The sequence below is a fragment of the Marmota marmota genome, unplaced genomic scaffold (assembly GCF_001458135.2).
Source record: "Marmota marmota marmota unplaced genomic scaffold, marMar, whole genome shotgun sequence".
NCBI lineage: Eukaryota > Metazoa > Chordata > Mammalia > Rodentia > Sciuridae > Marmota > Marmota marmota.
The window spans coordinates 1,788,073-1,803,869 of record NW_026000037.1 but is presented as its reverse complement, the minus strand read 5'-3'; the positions used below and the strand labels follow the sequence as shown (position 1 = coordinate 1,803,869).

At 51.4% G+C, this 15,797-nt stretch overlaps 1 long non-coding RNA gene across 2 annotated transcripts; it reads right to left on the bottom strand.

The window, feature by feature from the left end:
- Positions 1 to 4,169: 4,169 nt before the first annotated feature.
- Positions 4,170 to 15,298, bottom strand: LOC125619333. Of its 2 annotated transcripts, XR_007350819.1 has the most exons (4): positions 13,353 to 15,298; positions 10,899 to 13,097; positions 9,680 to 10,753; positions 4,170 to 7,790 (listed from the first exon to the last, which is right to left on the bottom strand). It is a non-coding gene; the product is annotated as an uncharacterized LOC125619333 (long non-coding RNA). The 2 variants fall into 2 exon arrangements; XR_007350818.1 differs by having other exon boundaries at positions 10,899 to 15,298.
- Between the last annotated feature and the right edge of the window lie 499 nt (positions 15,299 to 15,797).

Below are 15,797 nucleotides of genomic sequence, written 5' to 3'. Positions count from 1 at the left end.
CGCTCCTACAGGGGCTGATTACAGCGTTTGTATCCTGTAGTAGATGTGGCTGTTATGTGGTCCCCACCCCTTATCTCTGGGTGGCTGATGTCACAGAGTCACCTTGTATTTGTGGTGTGATGGGTACACAGATGGTTCATGAGTATTTCTTTATGAATTAGTCTCTTACATGTGGAGATAACTCAATTATGTTTTATACTTTGCAGGGACAGTAACTGTTGGTCCTTTGAAGACAGGCCTTTGAATACTCCTCTGGGCTCTTAACCTTCTTCCACTCTAGAACACGAATATCCTTTGATATAGGAGAGGTGGAGATCCCATATACTCAGGAGGAGAAAACCAAAATTTTTTTTCTCAAGTAAGAAAAATATTCTTAAAAGTCATAAACCAGGGCCATTAACCCAAGGAAAATACAACTTTTCTTTTAAAATGAAGACTGACATACTTGTGAGTTTAGTGGTGGGTATCTGCATCTTGGCCAAGAACCCCCACCCAGGACAAAAGGGTGCTCTGGGATCCCCACAGTTACTCCCTGGAGATCACTCTCACCACGTCCACTTGGTGCTGGATCCCTGTGTGTGAAAGTCTTCTTTAGATAATGTGTCATGGTCTCCTGGTTGAGGATTCACTTTGACCTTTTTTCTTTGGTCAGTGTTCTCTGGGCAATGAGAGAGGACCTCAGCTCTCCAGGAGGGCACGGCCTGGAGTGGCAGCAGCGTGAGGCTTCCCCACTAGAGGGCGCAGGCAGCTGCCCTGAGCCGGGTGACTGTCTTCAAGAAAGGCTGGGGCTGCAATTGGCCTGACCCGCTGGGGGAAAATGAGAAGAAATGGGAGTTTTCTGCAGCCTGGTTCCTTGATTAAGTTGCAACCAAAACCTTACGAGTAGTATTCAAAACGTGCCCATTGAATTGTCATGCAAAAATAGATCATTTGAAAGTTTTTAAAAATAAGATTTTCCCACTTCTAATCCAATTTGATGTTTTCCTATGATTATAAGAAGTCGGAGCTGAATTATTTCCTATAAAAGTGACTTAAGGGGGCTGGGGTTGTGGCTCAGCAGTAGAGCGCTTGCCTAGCACGTGCGAGGCCCTGGATTCAATCCTCAGCACCACATATAAATAATAAATAATAAAATAAAGGTATTGTGTCAACTATAACTAAAAAATATTAAAAATAAAAAGTGACTTAAGAGATTCACCCACGGGTTTAACAGTGGCTACTTCTGAGGCAGTGACTCGAGAGACGGTAAGCTGTTCACTGTTATTCAGCACACCTCTGTGTTATTAGAATTTATAAGAACACCCAGTTTTTAATTTAAGGAAAAAGAAGTTAAAGAATCAGTTACAAGCTGTGTGCATGTGCACACCCGTGACCCCAGCACTCAGGAGGCTGAGGCAGGAGGACTCAGGAACTTTATGAGACCCAGTCTCAAAATATAAAAAACAGGTGGGCAATGTGGTTCATTGGTAGAGCACCCTGTGTTAAATCCTCCAAAAAAAAGGGAAAAAGTTTTTTTTAGCTTATGCAAATATGAACCCCAAAGTTACAAACTGTCGTTTCACATTTTGCAGAAGGTATGTGGAAGCTTCCTTTTAATGCTTGAGTTTTTTTCTTGATGTTGCATTTCTGAGGTTGATTTACAGTGATACATGTCTTGCAGTTCCTTCATTTCAACTGTGGAACAGAATTCTATGTGAATAATGTGAATAAAACACTTTTTTCTAGAAGTGGGGACTGAACCCACCAGGTGTATCCCAGCCCGTCTGTTGGTGTTTTGCGACTGTGTTGCACTGAGTTGCCCAGGCAGGCCTAGGACTTGCCTCCTCTGGCCCAGCTGGGGTGCCTACAGCTTTATGGACCCTGGATCCCCCTCGTCCTCCCCGTCCCCGACCCCGGGTATCATTTTATTGTTTCCTATCTTCAAGGTTCAAGAACCTCATCTTCCTTTTGCCCAGTTCCTCTTCATGCCAACCTCGGGGTCGAGGCCCCTGATGCACTTGCATGTAAATGAGACAGAGATGATGCCTTCTGTCCAGTCATGTGGACAGATGGGCTGTCCGAGGGGGCTGGACATGTGTTTGTACGCCAGACATGCGCTGTCCCCTGGAAAGTCTTATTTATCAGGTGACTTTTATTCAGGGGGCTCCCTGCAGCTCGCTCACACTGCCCTGGAGTGCCCAGCACAGCAGCAGCCAAGCCTGTGCTGGTTTCCTTGGCAACCATCTGAGGGCCAAATCCTTGAATCAGTGCAGGACCCACAGTGAATTCGGAGCTGGTGGGAGGAAAACCCCTCTTAGTCAGAAAATTTTCTCGAGGAGGACAAAATAGGTGGAAAAGTAACAAAGGACACCTTTAAGTTGCTTGTAGAGGACACATGCTGCCCCCAGCTGAGGGAGGAGTCTTGCCTCTCTGTCCTCCCTACCCGCCTCCTCGCTCCTTCCCCTGGTCTGTCCTCGCTGCTGTTTTTGGCTAAAACTGAGTCCTGTAAGTGGTTAGGCAGATTCTTCCCCAGGTTGATCTTCAATGAAGCCATTAACACAGATCCATCTTTCTTAAGCACTCAAACACTGAAAAGGAGTGTGTTTCTGGATATCAAACCCATAGTCCATTTTTTAAAATGTACACGCTGACTTCTATGTATTCATGATGGCACTGAGATCCAACTGAGGTGTGCTTGACACTGGGCTACATCCCCAGGTCTTTTTCTTTTGAGACAGGGACTTGCTAAGTTGCTTTAGGGTCTCACTAACTTGTGGTCATCCTGCCTCAGCCTCTGGAGTCACTGAGATTACCGGGATGTACCAACGCACTCAGGGACAGTTTCTTGGTAATACTATATCCCAAGTTCTCAAAGTGATGAATAAACTACTTCTAACTCTACTAGTAGTAGATTTCCAGAAGTGCTCCAATCCTGTTGGGCAGTGTTGGGGCCAGGACATCACCCACCTCTTCCGAGCTCAGGAGGATGGGCATCTCAGAGGAACACATGCCAGTGTCCAGGGCTCAGGGACATGACCTGGCCCTCCACCCACCCTCCTTCTTGCCCCTGACAGCTGGTAGCTCTCTGATTGGAGAACTTTTAGAGTGGCCAACATTCGAGCTCAGATTCAGATGCATCCTGGATTCTGGAATTCAAAGAAAGGAGGGTTTTGATTTGTTTTCAGGGATTGATTCACCATGTGACTGGGATGGAATGGGCCATTTCTGGTACCCAGGGCCAGGAGGAAACTCTGGGGCTTTTTCTTGTCCTGCCCTGCCCTGCCCTGCTCCTCCTGAGCCTTCTCACTTTCTGGGCAGAGGAGAACAGAGTCCAGCCAGCCTGTCACTCCACTGAGCCTCCCATCCGGACCTCCCCTAAGAGCAAGGACTGCCAACTGCTTGACAAAGGGTGGGGGTGTCCATTGGCCCAGTGCATAGGAAGGTCACCCCCGAGCCAGGGGACAAGATGAAGAGTATGGTAGTCCTGAGACGGTTTCCAAAGTGCATTCAGTAAGAGCTCAGAATTGACCCACAAGGTGGCCGCAGTCTGTGGCCCTGGCTCTGTCCCCTGGTATCTTGCGATGACCCCAGCAAGTACTTGAACTAGATATGAGATACACTATGTAGATTCCAGGTCATTTAACAATATCAGCTGAACTAAAGGAAGTCTGCAACATCTCCAAGTTTTTTAAGATATTCTTAAACTTTTATAGTTAAAATTTATAAACTTATCAATAGTGTGCTTTGCTGGTTATAAAATTTGTTGGGAAACCAGTTAGATGATAATGTATATTATCTGTTTTAGGATGTGATGCAGGCTATAGAAAGAAATATTTAAGAGCAAATTTAAGAAGAAATTTCTTGTTATAAATAGAGATTGCATGTCTATATCAGTTTGATTTTTGAAATATGAGCCAAAATCACTAAAGTAAGAGAATAACAGAGTAACAGTTTTAATATAAGAGATTTTGTTAAAATAATAATGTTACTGAAGAATATCAGACTGCTTTGAGGAAGGTCATGTTAGGAGTTTATATCAGAGTAAGTTTGTATCCTTGAGGGCTACAAATAGGAGAAGTGTAAACTTCTGAGCTCTGAATTGAGAAGAATAAATTGATATACTTTTATAAAATTTTAAAAGAAAAGGAATATAAATATGGTTTCTACTTCCTTTGGTAGTGTCTCCGGAATCGGCTTTTCTTCTAACGAAACATAGCCATTACTCGTCCCTGAAAGAAGCAGAGAGTTCTGGAAGGCCAGTCATGGGGAGATGAAGTCTCGCCTTCCGGACCGGAAGGGGGCTGCAGGCCGGCGGGTCTTCCTCAGTTCCCAGTAGGAGCTGGGAGGGAGCAGCTCCCTGGGGCCCAGCCAAGGATGCCGGTCAGTGGGGGAGATGGCCCTGACTGACTGTCTGCCAGGCATTGGTCAAACCCCCTTTACTTACATGAAGCCTCTTCAGCATTCTGTCCTGGAGAACTGGGGGGCAAGCCTACGGGGGGATGTCCTGCTGCCTTGGCAAGCAGCCAGGGCCTCCGCCTATCAATACAGCCCCCGTGCCCACTTCCGGAAGGAGGGAGGGGTGCCCCAGAGAGGGAAGGCCGCAGCGGGCAGAGGAGCGCTCGGGCGTTACTGGTGTCATTCTGTTGACTCGCAGGGCTGGAAGGCTTTGGGCCGTCTGCCTGGGAACACCGTCCTGCCTGTTCTATGGGGAAAGGTGTTCTGGGTTCTGATAAGCAACTTGTGAATGAGGTTGCAACACTTCAAACAGATCCAGCTGCCTTTTTGGTCAACTTGCAGGCACGGGGTGGGGGTGGGGGTCCTGTGGTGAGACATGGGGGCTAGGCTTCCTCAGCAGTGGCTGGCTGGTCCTCCCAGGGTGCCCCAGAATGAAAGTGTAGAGGCCTCTTGTTCTTAGCCTCTGCCAGGAAATCTGTACTTGTGAGCAAACCATGCTAATCTGAATCTAAACCCTTGTTCAGCTAGCAAATGCAAGAGAAGAGGAAATCATTCTAGAAATGACCACATTTTAATCTGGTTTAAATTAGACCACAGTATGTGCTGTCCTGGCTTTCAGTGTGTCACAAGTCCCCTCCCCAGAACCCAGGCGCCCAGAGCAGGACTGATGGAGCCTCTCGGTGCCTGGGCAGTGACCACGCAGGCCGGTCCCTTGGGCAGCACCCTCCTGGCTCGCTCTTCCCGTGTGTGCCTTCGGAGGCCCAGGCAAGCGGGCAGCCACGTGGGGGAAGCTCATCTTGGCAACAGCAGAGGGGCGTGAGGGCACATTCGAGGCCCCGGGGTCATCATGGTGCACAGCCATTTCCCTTCATTCTGCTCCCCTGAGCAAGCTGCATGGCTGGACCCAAAGTCCAGGGGTGGAGAAATCCACTGCTCAGTCAGTGGGTGGCAAGAAAGGAAGGCCCTTGGCAAAGGGCATGGACTCAGGGAGGGCCGGCGAGGGGAAGCTTGATGGTGGGGATTGGACTGACGATGCGTCCACCACGGTGGTCATTGGCCTAACGAACTTGATGGACCTGGCTGTTGCTTGCTGCAGGGTCTGTGTGACTGTGCAGGGCTGGGAACAGGGAAAGAAGCAGGGCATGTCTTGTAAGATCCGAGACTCCGGATCAGAGAGGATTTGGGAAGCTTAATCCACTGGTCCTGCAGAGGTTGCTCCAGCCAACAGAAGCATGCAGGAACCTGCCGTCGGTCAGGTTGACGAGAAGCGGGTGCCCGGCAGGCAGGAGCACACAGGGAGGTGACTGCGGGGTTTGGTGCCCCTTCTGACAGTTTTGAGGAGCCCCAGTTATCTGGCGAAGTCTTAAGAAGGACCGTGACATTCGGGGGATAAGCCTGGCTGGCCACCTAACTGGGACACACAGAAGAGAGCAGGTGTGACTGGGCCTGCAACCGGGCAGCTCTGGGTGGAGGGAGACAGAGGCAGGTGTTGTGCTGTTGGCACCTCCCAGATGGGCTGGCTCCGTCCATCTTTCCTCCAGCACTGGCTCCCCAGCCCTGCCTTGGCTGCTGCGCGTGAGTCTTCAGCTCTTTGGTTGCTGAAATGAGCTCATGACAGTGGCGTCTGAGAGTCAGTCCATCTCTGCATCCTGCTGGTTTGCCTTCTCCTTCCTCCACCTCAGGGTAGATCTGTCTGATGGACTGAGGAGGCTCCAGCTGCGTCTTCTCTCTTCTGGCCGACCTGGCATGGGACACTTCTGGTCAGTGTCCACACAGGCCGTGTGGAAGCTCAGTATATTTTGCCAACAAGGGGCTTCTTCAGGCGAAGCTCCCTTGGGCACTGGCCAGCTGGGCCATCGATTCTCAGTGACCTTCAGTGAGGGGCATTTAGCTCTCAGTGCACCTGCCTCTTCACCAGAACACACACATATGCACACGTGCAAACATGGGCACACCGGCACACACATGTGCACGCACACACACGTGCACACACACATACATGCACATTGCCAAGACGCAGCCCAGTCCTCATCCTTTAGCACATGGTTAGGCCAGCAGGCCTCCCCATGCTCTCTCTCCACTCCCCCATTCAGGACCGTGGGCCTAGGCAAAGCGCCCTCTCTTGAAGCAGGTTCCTATGGTGGGGATATAAATGTCGGTCTCCTCTTGCAGGCACCCCAATCTTTCAAAGAAATCCTAAATCTGCCCTTTTCCCTTCCATCAGCTTTGGGGAAGGGAAGTGGAACCCCATGCTCCCCAGTGCTGCTCAGTGCTCCCCAGCGCTCCCAGTCGAGGGTTAGCCGCCATGGGGAAGGCCCAGGATTCATGAGAGGAGCAACAGTGTGGCTGAAACCTGGAAGACGCGTGTGGCTCTGGGTCCTCCTTGTGTGGCTCTGGGTCCTGGCAGCTGTCTGGTTGTCAGTGTGGGCCTCCTTGCTGGTGTGGGGCTTATCCAGCTGTCCTTCAAGGATCTGTCCTGTTAGCATTGGGGTCGGGCCTCACGTGGCTCAAAGCTGGGCTCTGCTACTTGCTACGGAGCCTGGCTTTCTTCACCGGTGAGTGCCACTGGGCCTGCTGCTCAGGGTCATTTGATGATCAGATGAATGACACATTCCTGGCCTCCACCTTGGGGGCACTGTCTTCTCACCCGCTGCCTGGACCTGACTTGTGGCCACCTCGGTGCCTGTTCACTCACACAGGTTCAAGTGTGTATGTGGCTGTAAATGCCAGGCCTCTGACAGCTGCCCTGGAATCCACAGCTCTGTCCCTGGAGGGATATGCGGGGACTTGGGACATGAGCAACCCTGCAACACTCCTCAAGTCCTTAGCTACCAAGGCTCCAGGTGGGGACTGCTTCCTGCAGCAGGGTGTAGGTGTAGCCTTACCAGAAACTCTCCAGAAGGCTCCCCGTCATTTCAGTCTCTGTTTCTATAGAAATGACTAGGATGAAAGAAAAGGAGGATTGAAACAAAGAAATGCGATTGTTTTTATGTCTTACCATCAAGAACACCCTTTGAGTTAAAATGAAATCATTCAAACGAGAATAAACAAATTTAAATAAAATCTTAGTTTTGATGTTGATTTCTAAGTGGAACTGGGTTTTACCTGATAAAATCTACAAAGACAAATCTTTGCCCTCAGAAATCATCAGCTGCACATAACCGGCTCATGCTGTGACAGTTTCCAATATGGGAGATTCTCTAAGTCCTTCACAGACCGAGAGCTTTCTAGGTGGCAGGAACTCCGTGTTCAGAGAGGGGAAGAGGCAGCTCAGTTATTCATTCAACAAGTTTGTAGAGTTACGTAAAGAGTCTCTGACCTTTTTTTCCATTGCTTTAGAGTCAAGAGGTTGAAGTCTAAAAGAGAAATGAAGTTAAAAACAAAATCACACTCAGTTCTCTCCCTGCTGGTGCCCAGTTGGGCAGCGCAGCTGCAGCATCAGCCTTTGAATCCACAGCCGTGGGCAGGCTCCTGAGCGAGCCCCAGGAGCCCAGCTCCCCGTGCTGCGTGTGTGGCCCACAGTGGGTTTCTTACACACAGACCAGCAGCAGGGGACAGCGAAAAGCCTGGGATTCATTTAGTTGGTTCCCAAAGAGCCAGGAGAGCGCCCATTCGTGCCGTGGGTTAGGGGCTCCAGGAGAGGCCCGCAGGACTCCTGGGTAGAAGCACTGAGGACATCCTGTCCTGGGCGGAGGACGGCCACAGAGCCTGCCTTTCCCTCCAGCCTGCCCCTGAGCTCAGCATGCTGCATTCCCAAAGCACATTCCACAGCCGTCCTTGAGAACTGCTGCAAGCCGAGAAGAAACTGGGTCACCAAGACACCAGGGACCGTTCCACGTCCATGCCACTGACCCACTGTCCCCAACAACTTGGAAAGATCTGCCGTGTGTGCTCTGCAGGGAAAGTCTACAACAATTCGGGAAAGCTTGGTTTATTGCTTCCCTGAATTTCACCATCTCAAAGTCTCCGTGGTACTTTCCTGATTAACCAAGGCACCAGTTATCTGTCAGATTAGCCACCTCACCAGTGTCTGCAGGTGGCTTTGGCAAACAAATCTGCGCAGGCTCTGCTTGCACTCATTGTGTGCTCGTGGGCTCATGGCGTGTGTGCACAGAGCTGAGAAGCTGCTGGGAGGCCGGACCCGGGGTGCTCTCCGAGCTGGGACTAATGTCTACCAACACACATAGGCCCAGCAAGGTCCCGTGGGCTTTATTCACACACATAAATAGATGATGACCAAGGAACTGGACTAACAATAGCATGTTGGGACTCAAGGTAGCTCAGAAGTCACTAGTACAAAGCCTCATTTTATTAGTAGTGAAATTCAGTTCTTTGTATCAGAAAAAGTTGTGAAAGAATGTAAATGGGGGAAAAAAGGAAAAAGGATCATGGGGTGTCCTGTGTAGCACACCCTTCCAGGTTCTTAAGACTTCAGTAAGTTGTAGAAAACCTATAAATAATGCAAGTGATTCTTCTCCATAGAAAAACAAGCAAATATTTTCACATGGAATAAACGGGTTATGGCCTTGTGGTTACGCCCCAGCTTTCAATCTGCTTGAGAATTCATGTCAGCACTTTTGAAAGGTTTGTGTCATCTTACTGACTCCCTCCTTAATTAATAAACTCAATAAGACCTTGGCCACATGCTTTGAATGAGACTCACGGTTTTATCTTTCAAAAGCATCCTTCATCAACTCCCTGTGATATCCGACCAGAGTGCTGGCCCAGGGTGTTGACTGCAGTTGCGGTGATAAGACCAGCCATTGAGCGTCCACCCTTCTGAGCCCCGACCGTCCGGCTGGGAGCCGAGAGCATTGCTAGGGGAGCCTGTGGTGTGCAGAGAGCTCCAAAGCCGGCACAGTGGACACGAGGGCAAAGGAGAACACGTCTTTCTGACATGAAAGAGGCAATTTTGAGTTAAAGACAATTAGGAAGCAGAAAATGGGGGAAATCTCTCTATCCTCCACTTTTATGCCAAGAGATGTCTATCCATTCTTTCCAGGAAAGACTCCACTCAGAGAATCCACCAAATGAGGCTGCAAACAGACCTCACCCCACTTGTTCTTTGTTTCTCTTTGGTACTGGTACACCACTGAGCCACTTCCCCGGGACTTTTCTTTATCTTGAGACAGGGTCTGCCTACGTTGCTTAAGACCTTGCTAAGGTGCCGAGGCTGGCCTCCAACTTGCCATCCTCCTGCCTCAGACCCCCTAGCTGCAGGGACTGCAGGTGGGCACCACTGTACCTGCTCAGTTGTTTCTTCATACATTCACTTCCCACAGTGTCTTGGCTTTGGAGCCTAAAGCTGTTTCCCTCCATCCTGTGGTTCCTCAACACAAGGGTTGCTCTGGGTTGAAGGTGCTGTGTGAGCCAGAGTTCCAGGTCACCGCTTTGGCTTGTCTGTCCCTGAGGTTCCCCTGCGTGGTGGGCATGTGTGTGTTAATTAACTTGCTGGCTTTTCTCTTGTGAATCTGCCTTGTCCCATGGGTTTTTCCCAACCTTGAATTCATGAAGGTTTGGGAAGAATTACATTTCGTCGCCACAACAGCCACCCTCCTTGTAACGTATCAAGAAAAACGAAGACCCTGGGAGAGCAGAGGATTAAACCACCTCAAAAAGGCCATTTGCTGTGGATACCTCTGGAGTCTTCATATGCCAATGTCCCCTGGTCGTACTGGAGAGGAGATGTGCAGAATGTCCCAAAGACATGGGACCTCAGATCCGTTAAGATCATGTTTGATCAGGAGTGACAGGAAATTCTAAAATATCACTATCTTAATGTCTTAAACCAGATGAGAGTAAAATTCCAGAGAGAGATAGTGCCGGGCTACTTTGGCTCTTCAGGGTGTCAGGAACCTGGGGCTTCCACTGTTGAGACCACTCAGTCTGGGTGGCCCGTCCAGAAGGAAGAGGGATGCGTGACCTGCTCCCCCAAGGACACGTCACTGAAGTTGCAGAGTGAATTTTGCTTGTGTCCTGGTGATCAGAACTCAGTCCCACGTCCATGCCTCACTGAAGAAGAGTCTTGGCTGAGTTGTGCAGCCCAAGGTTCCATTTCTATGAAAGGAGAGGACAGGACCACAGATCGTCCCTGGATGCTCTTTAATATTCATGGAGCACTTGACAAAATAAATGGGTAGAAATGCTGCTGTCGATCCAGACATGGCCATCAGGGAACAGAGTCCAGGGAAATCCACTGGAGAAGCTTGGGAAGAGGGTCTTGATCTACCAAGACGTTCTGGCAGGAATCTGAGGCATGAAAGTGAGAATGGCGGTGCTGTCACTGGAACCTAGCCATGGCACTGATTCACACGGAAGCCTAAAAAGAGGAAAAAATCAAACATTTTTGTTCACTATAAGAGTGACTACAAATCAGAAATAGAAATTTAGTTTTCCCCTCTGCAAGAAAGGGAAGAAGACTGCCCCACCCAGCCCCTTTCCAGAGTATTTAGGAAAAGTCGTACTTGTGAATTCTTCTCTGGCCACTTGAACTCCAGTATAGACATCTTGAAAGCTAATTAGGCGTCCTGCCCGTTTCACATCCCGGGAGCGTTTCCTCGAGCGCCAGGGCACCTTCTCTCGGAATGAAATCATCTGGAATAATGCAGAATGATCTTGTTCAACTGGTGCTTGGGGTCGAATTCCTCTTCTCACCCAGTGGCTGAGCAGTGTCCCATGTGGTGTCGTAATTGATCAGAGCCACGTGGAGAGGCTCTGCAGCCTCTGCTCAGTCAGGAAGGGCTCCTTTCAGGACCGGCCTCCTGCTGAAGTGGTGGAAAGGGCTCCCCTCCTCGCCTGGCTTCCCATCAGACAGGAGAGTGGAAGTCACTGTGCTGAGCTGTGCAGGATCAGGGTCCCCCCAGGTCACGCTGGGGGTGAAATCAGATCCCGGCCCTGTCTACAAGGACAGGAGAAGGCAGTCAGCTGCTCCATGGTTCTACTGTGATTTACGTCAAAGGGGTTTGTTACGGAATCAGAATCGAAGAGTAAGACCGTGTGAAGACCCCAGGTGGAGAGGAGCTGTGGCCAGCCTGGGAGCCCAGCTACTCGGGAGGCCAGGGCAGGAGGACCACAGACTCGAGGCCAGCCTCAGCAATGTAGCAGCGCCCTGAGCAACTCTGCAAGACCCTGTCTCAGGCTGAAAATATTTTTAGAAAAGGATGGGGATGTGCCTCAGTGTACAGTGCGTGCCTAGCATGTAACAGGTCCTGGGTCTGATCCCTAGCACAGGAAAAACAAGAACCAAAACAGAATACACAAGCCCACCCATCGGAAGACCTGAGGGTGCAGAGGCAGCAGCACCCTTGGCCCTTCTGTGAGGGTGCTGCTGGGAAATGTTCTCTGTGAAGCGTCACCATCACTGAGCACTTGTCCCTATCCGGCCCCTGAAGCTGCCACGGTCACAAGCACATGCTTTTCTCTCGAAGGACACGTGATGTCAATCAAGTCCTTCAGTTCAGACTGCTCTTCTGCCTGTGTCCTCCAGTGCACGGTGGAAATCACGTCCTTAGCTTTCAGAAGCACCAGGGTCAGTTGATGACACCAGTGAGAGCCAGGAGGAAGGCGGGAAACAAACATGGCGGCTTTTCCTGGGACTGAACTCAGAGGCGCTTAACCACCGAGCCGCATGTCCAGCCCTTTTTATGTTTTTTTTTTTTTTTTTGAGACAGGGTCTTGCTAAGTTTCTAAGACTGACTTTGAACTTGTGATCCTCCCGTCTCAGCCTCCCAAACCGCTGAGATCTCAGGCATGTGCCACCACACCCGGCAGAAGAAAACTACATTTTTAATCCTGTTTCAACTTCTAAGTGAACAAAAAGGGAAGGAGCCGTGCCAAGGCTCCAGGTGTCCAGGGCCGGTGGCTGGCTCAGGCCATGTACTGGCCCTGCCCGCCCCACCACCCAGCTGCGCACACCGCTGTGACGTAATCAGAAATGAAGACTCTTTCTTGGCGACTATTTTCTCTTTTCTTCTCCCCAGTTGTAAATACCACGGAACTACTGCACTGCCCCCTGGAGAAGGCCTTCTGTAGGACGGACTGGCCGGGGGCAGTGGGTCCCAGGAGGACTGGCTGCTACTGGACTTCTCTGCTGCCTCAGTGCATCCCTTGGCCAGTGGCCACTTGGCCCCCGGCTGCTGGAGCCCATGCTGTAGAGGTGGGCGTGGCACAGAGGGTCTGGGCTCCGGAGGCGTCAGTGACCGTTTCTTCGGAACAACACCACCAATGGTGCCACCCTAAGAAGTGCCAGAGGAGGTGGGGCTGGGGGGGCGTGCCTTGGGGGTACCTATTCTGTGCTCATTTTTAGGTGCCAGTCTCCCTTTCTGCTTCCCGGTGCCATGTTTGAGTGCTCTCTCCCACCACACATTCTGCCATGATGTCCTGCCTCACCTCGGGCCCCAGGCCTTCTGTGGACCGAGACCCCTGGAATTAGAGCCCAAACAAACCTTTCCTCCTCCAAAACTGTTGTCATGCCTTTTTGTCACAGCTACAGAAAAGCCGACTAAAACACGTGTCGACCACCATCTGCTTTTACGTGAGGCACCTGTTACGAGGCTCTTGTCTGTCTGTCTGTCTGTGTGAATTCAGTTATTCCTACTCAGTCTGTGAGGCTCTGCTTCTCCAAGTCGGTGCCCAACAGCACCTGCTCCGTCAGCCACGACATTCTGTGAGGACAAAAGGAGGGTTTCTGTTGTCACTCTAGAAGGCCACCTGGGGGTTGGCTTAGACAGATTGCACTCCAAGTCCAGGACTCATCTCCCTGAACAGGTAGGAGTGAAGGGAAATCCCCCCTCTACCCTGAACATTTGCTGGAATAAATAAAGACAGATTAAATAGGAGAAGAGACAAATCCATTAACGTGCGACAGGGGCAAAAATCAAAGCCCGAGGGAAGATCCCAGGGTGCGATTATCCACTGACCCCAAATCATCCGGAGCTCCCGTATCCCTTCTTCCACGGGGGAGGAAGATGGCAATGTCAGGTACGTAGGTGACTTCAGGGGCTCAGGAGCTCGAGATCTCAGCCGGGGCCTGGGCAGTCCGTTTGGCCTGTAGATCCCACAGGACTTTGTAAACGGTTCTCTTTGGACAGAAACAGAGAACAATGATGGTTCGGGTGTGTTGGCCACCTGTGTCCCTCTGCAGTGTGAGGGAGCTCAGCCAGTTTACAGAGGAGACAGGGTGACGGCCACCTTGCCGGGACCTGACTGTCGCAGCCCCAGGAACTCTGCAGAAAGCCGTCCCTGCCCTGGGAAGGTCAGCAGGCCCTGACTCGGAGGCCCAGTGCGAAGGTTCTGTGAGCTGGAGGGCTGCATCTGACCAGGAAGGCCTTGAGGCCGGGCCCAGCTGCGGTTAGGTAGGAGGGGGTGCTGTCCCAGGGAGAGCGACTGAGAACTGCTGGGCAGTTTGGGGTGACTGACACACCGTCACAGGAATATGAGGGCACAAGGAAGGACACCTCATGGTCCAGGCTGCAGCGTTGACGCTGCCCGTTGTTGGGGGCTCTGGCCCCGCTGTCTTGGTCAAGCAGGAGGCCCACAGGGAGACCCCAGCTGCTCTCAGCGGCTTCAGATGCCTCGCGTTGAGTTGTCTGCTTGGTCCAGGGCGCAGTCTTTCCCCGCTCTGTGGGACAGCAACCTCAGGCGCACTTGCAGCCACCTGGCTATGACTCAGGGTTCCCAGGACCCCTTCCAAGAGCAGCGTACAGCTCCCTGTGCCTGATTTACTATTGCTGATTGATTACGAAGGCTGTTTTAAAGGACACAAATAGATAGCTTGAGGAAGAGACTTGCAGGCTTGCCAGCCAGCCCCCTGGCACCTCCTTTGCATGGACACCAACCCACAGTCTCCAGGGCCTGTGGGTCAGGGCCTGCTGAAAGTTTCAGGGTGTTGATTAACCTTGGCCATTGAGTCCAGTCTGCACTGCCCCCGAAGGCTGGGGGTGAAAGGCCCAATCCCCAGCCACAGGGCTGGTACCCCAGGCAGTCGGCCCTCATCCTGAAGCTGACCAGGGTCTCAGCCACTGGGCGTCTCACTGGCACACAAGACAGACCCCCGTGCCTGGGGCCAGGGTCTTAGAGCCCTGCTGAGACTCCAAGGTCAACTCTGACGAGGGAAGATGCTGCCGTGAATCCTGTCGCTCTGGAGGTCACAAAGGCCATGGAAACTGCGAGCCAAGATGCAGGGACGAAAGTGGACAGGAACTTCCTAGGAAGCCACAGGGGTGTTTGCAAAAGGCATTTGACCCTAGAGATGCTGATGTGTGCCTGGGAACATCTGCTGAAGGGTGCGAGGAGCTCTGCGGGGGCGTGTCGCCTGTCTTGGTGTGCTGAGCCGCATGGTGGCCTGCGTGTCTCTGCTGAAGACGCGTCTGACACTCAGCCGGCCTTGTCACGGCCCAGCAGGCTGGGAACCTGGCTTTCGCTGTAACAAGACCTTCAGCCACTGAGATATTCACCTATTAAATACCTCCCTTGTGGGCCAAAGTTTGTGTAGCACAACCAAATAACACTAGAGAGAAAAGTGGCTTCAGTCTCAGAAGCTGAAGGAAACCGCGTCTGCCCGGAGCAGGCGCCCAACAACCCAGACCTGCCTCCAGGGAGATTCCAGCGCCCCTCTCCTGAGTCTCCTCCTGCCAAACAATGGCCAGTGGCACCTTCTTGTCCTGTATCTAAGTGATTCATTAACAAGGCAGTTAAAAGGAGGAACCATAGAAATTGGTATATCTATCTATTCTGGTGTAGTGGCTGTGCCTGGAAATCCAGGAGCTTGGGAGGCTGAGGCAAGAGGATGCCGGTTTGAGGCCAGCCTCAGCAACTTAGCAAGGCCCTGTCTCAAGATAAAGGACTAGGGGTGTAGCTCAGGGTAGAGTGCCTGGATTCAATCCCCAATATCAAAAAAAAGAAAAATGAGCTGAGCACAGTGGTGCACGCCTGTGATCCAGCGACTCTGGAGGCTGAGGCAGGAGGATTGAAGGTTCAGAGCCAACCTCAGCAACTCAGCAAGACCCTGAGCGATTTAGCAACACCCTGCCTCAAAGTAAAAAATAAAAGGGGCGGGGCTGGGGCTGGGGCTCAGTGGTTAAGCCCAGAGTTCAATCCCCAGTACGAAAATGAATACGTAAATAAAAGGTTCCATTCTGTACCTCGATTCCCTGATGGAGCTGGTTCCCCATGTTCGGACACTCATGGCTGCGGGTCTGCTCATCGCCGTGCTGCTCGCCACTTGCAATATCTCAAGCAGCGTGAGCTCCCGTTGAAAACCCAGCCATCCTTTGGATCTTTCTGGAAAGAACAGCCAACCCATGAGATGGTGTGTACAATATAAACCCCCCTGTCTACCAGTCACTTCCCAAATGACCCCCCCA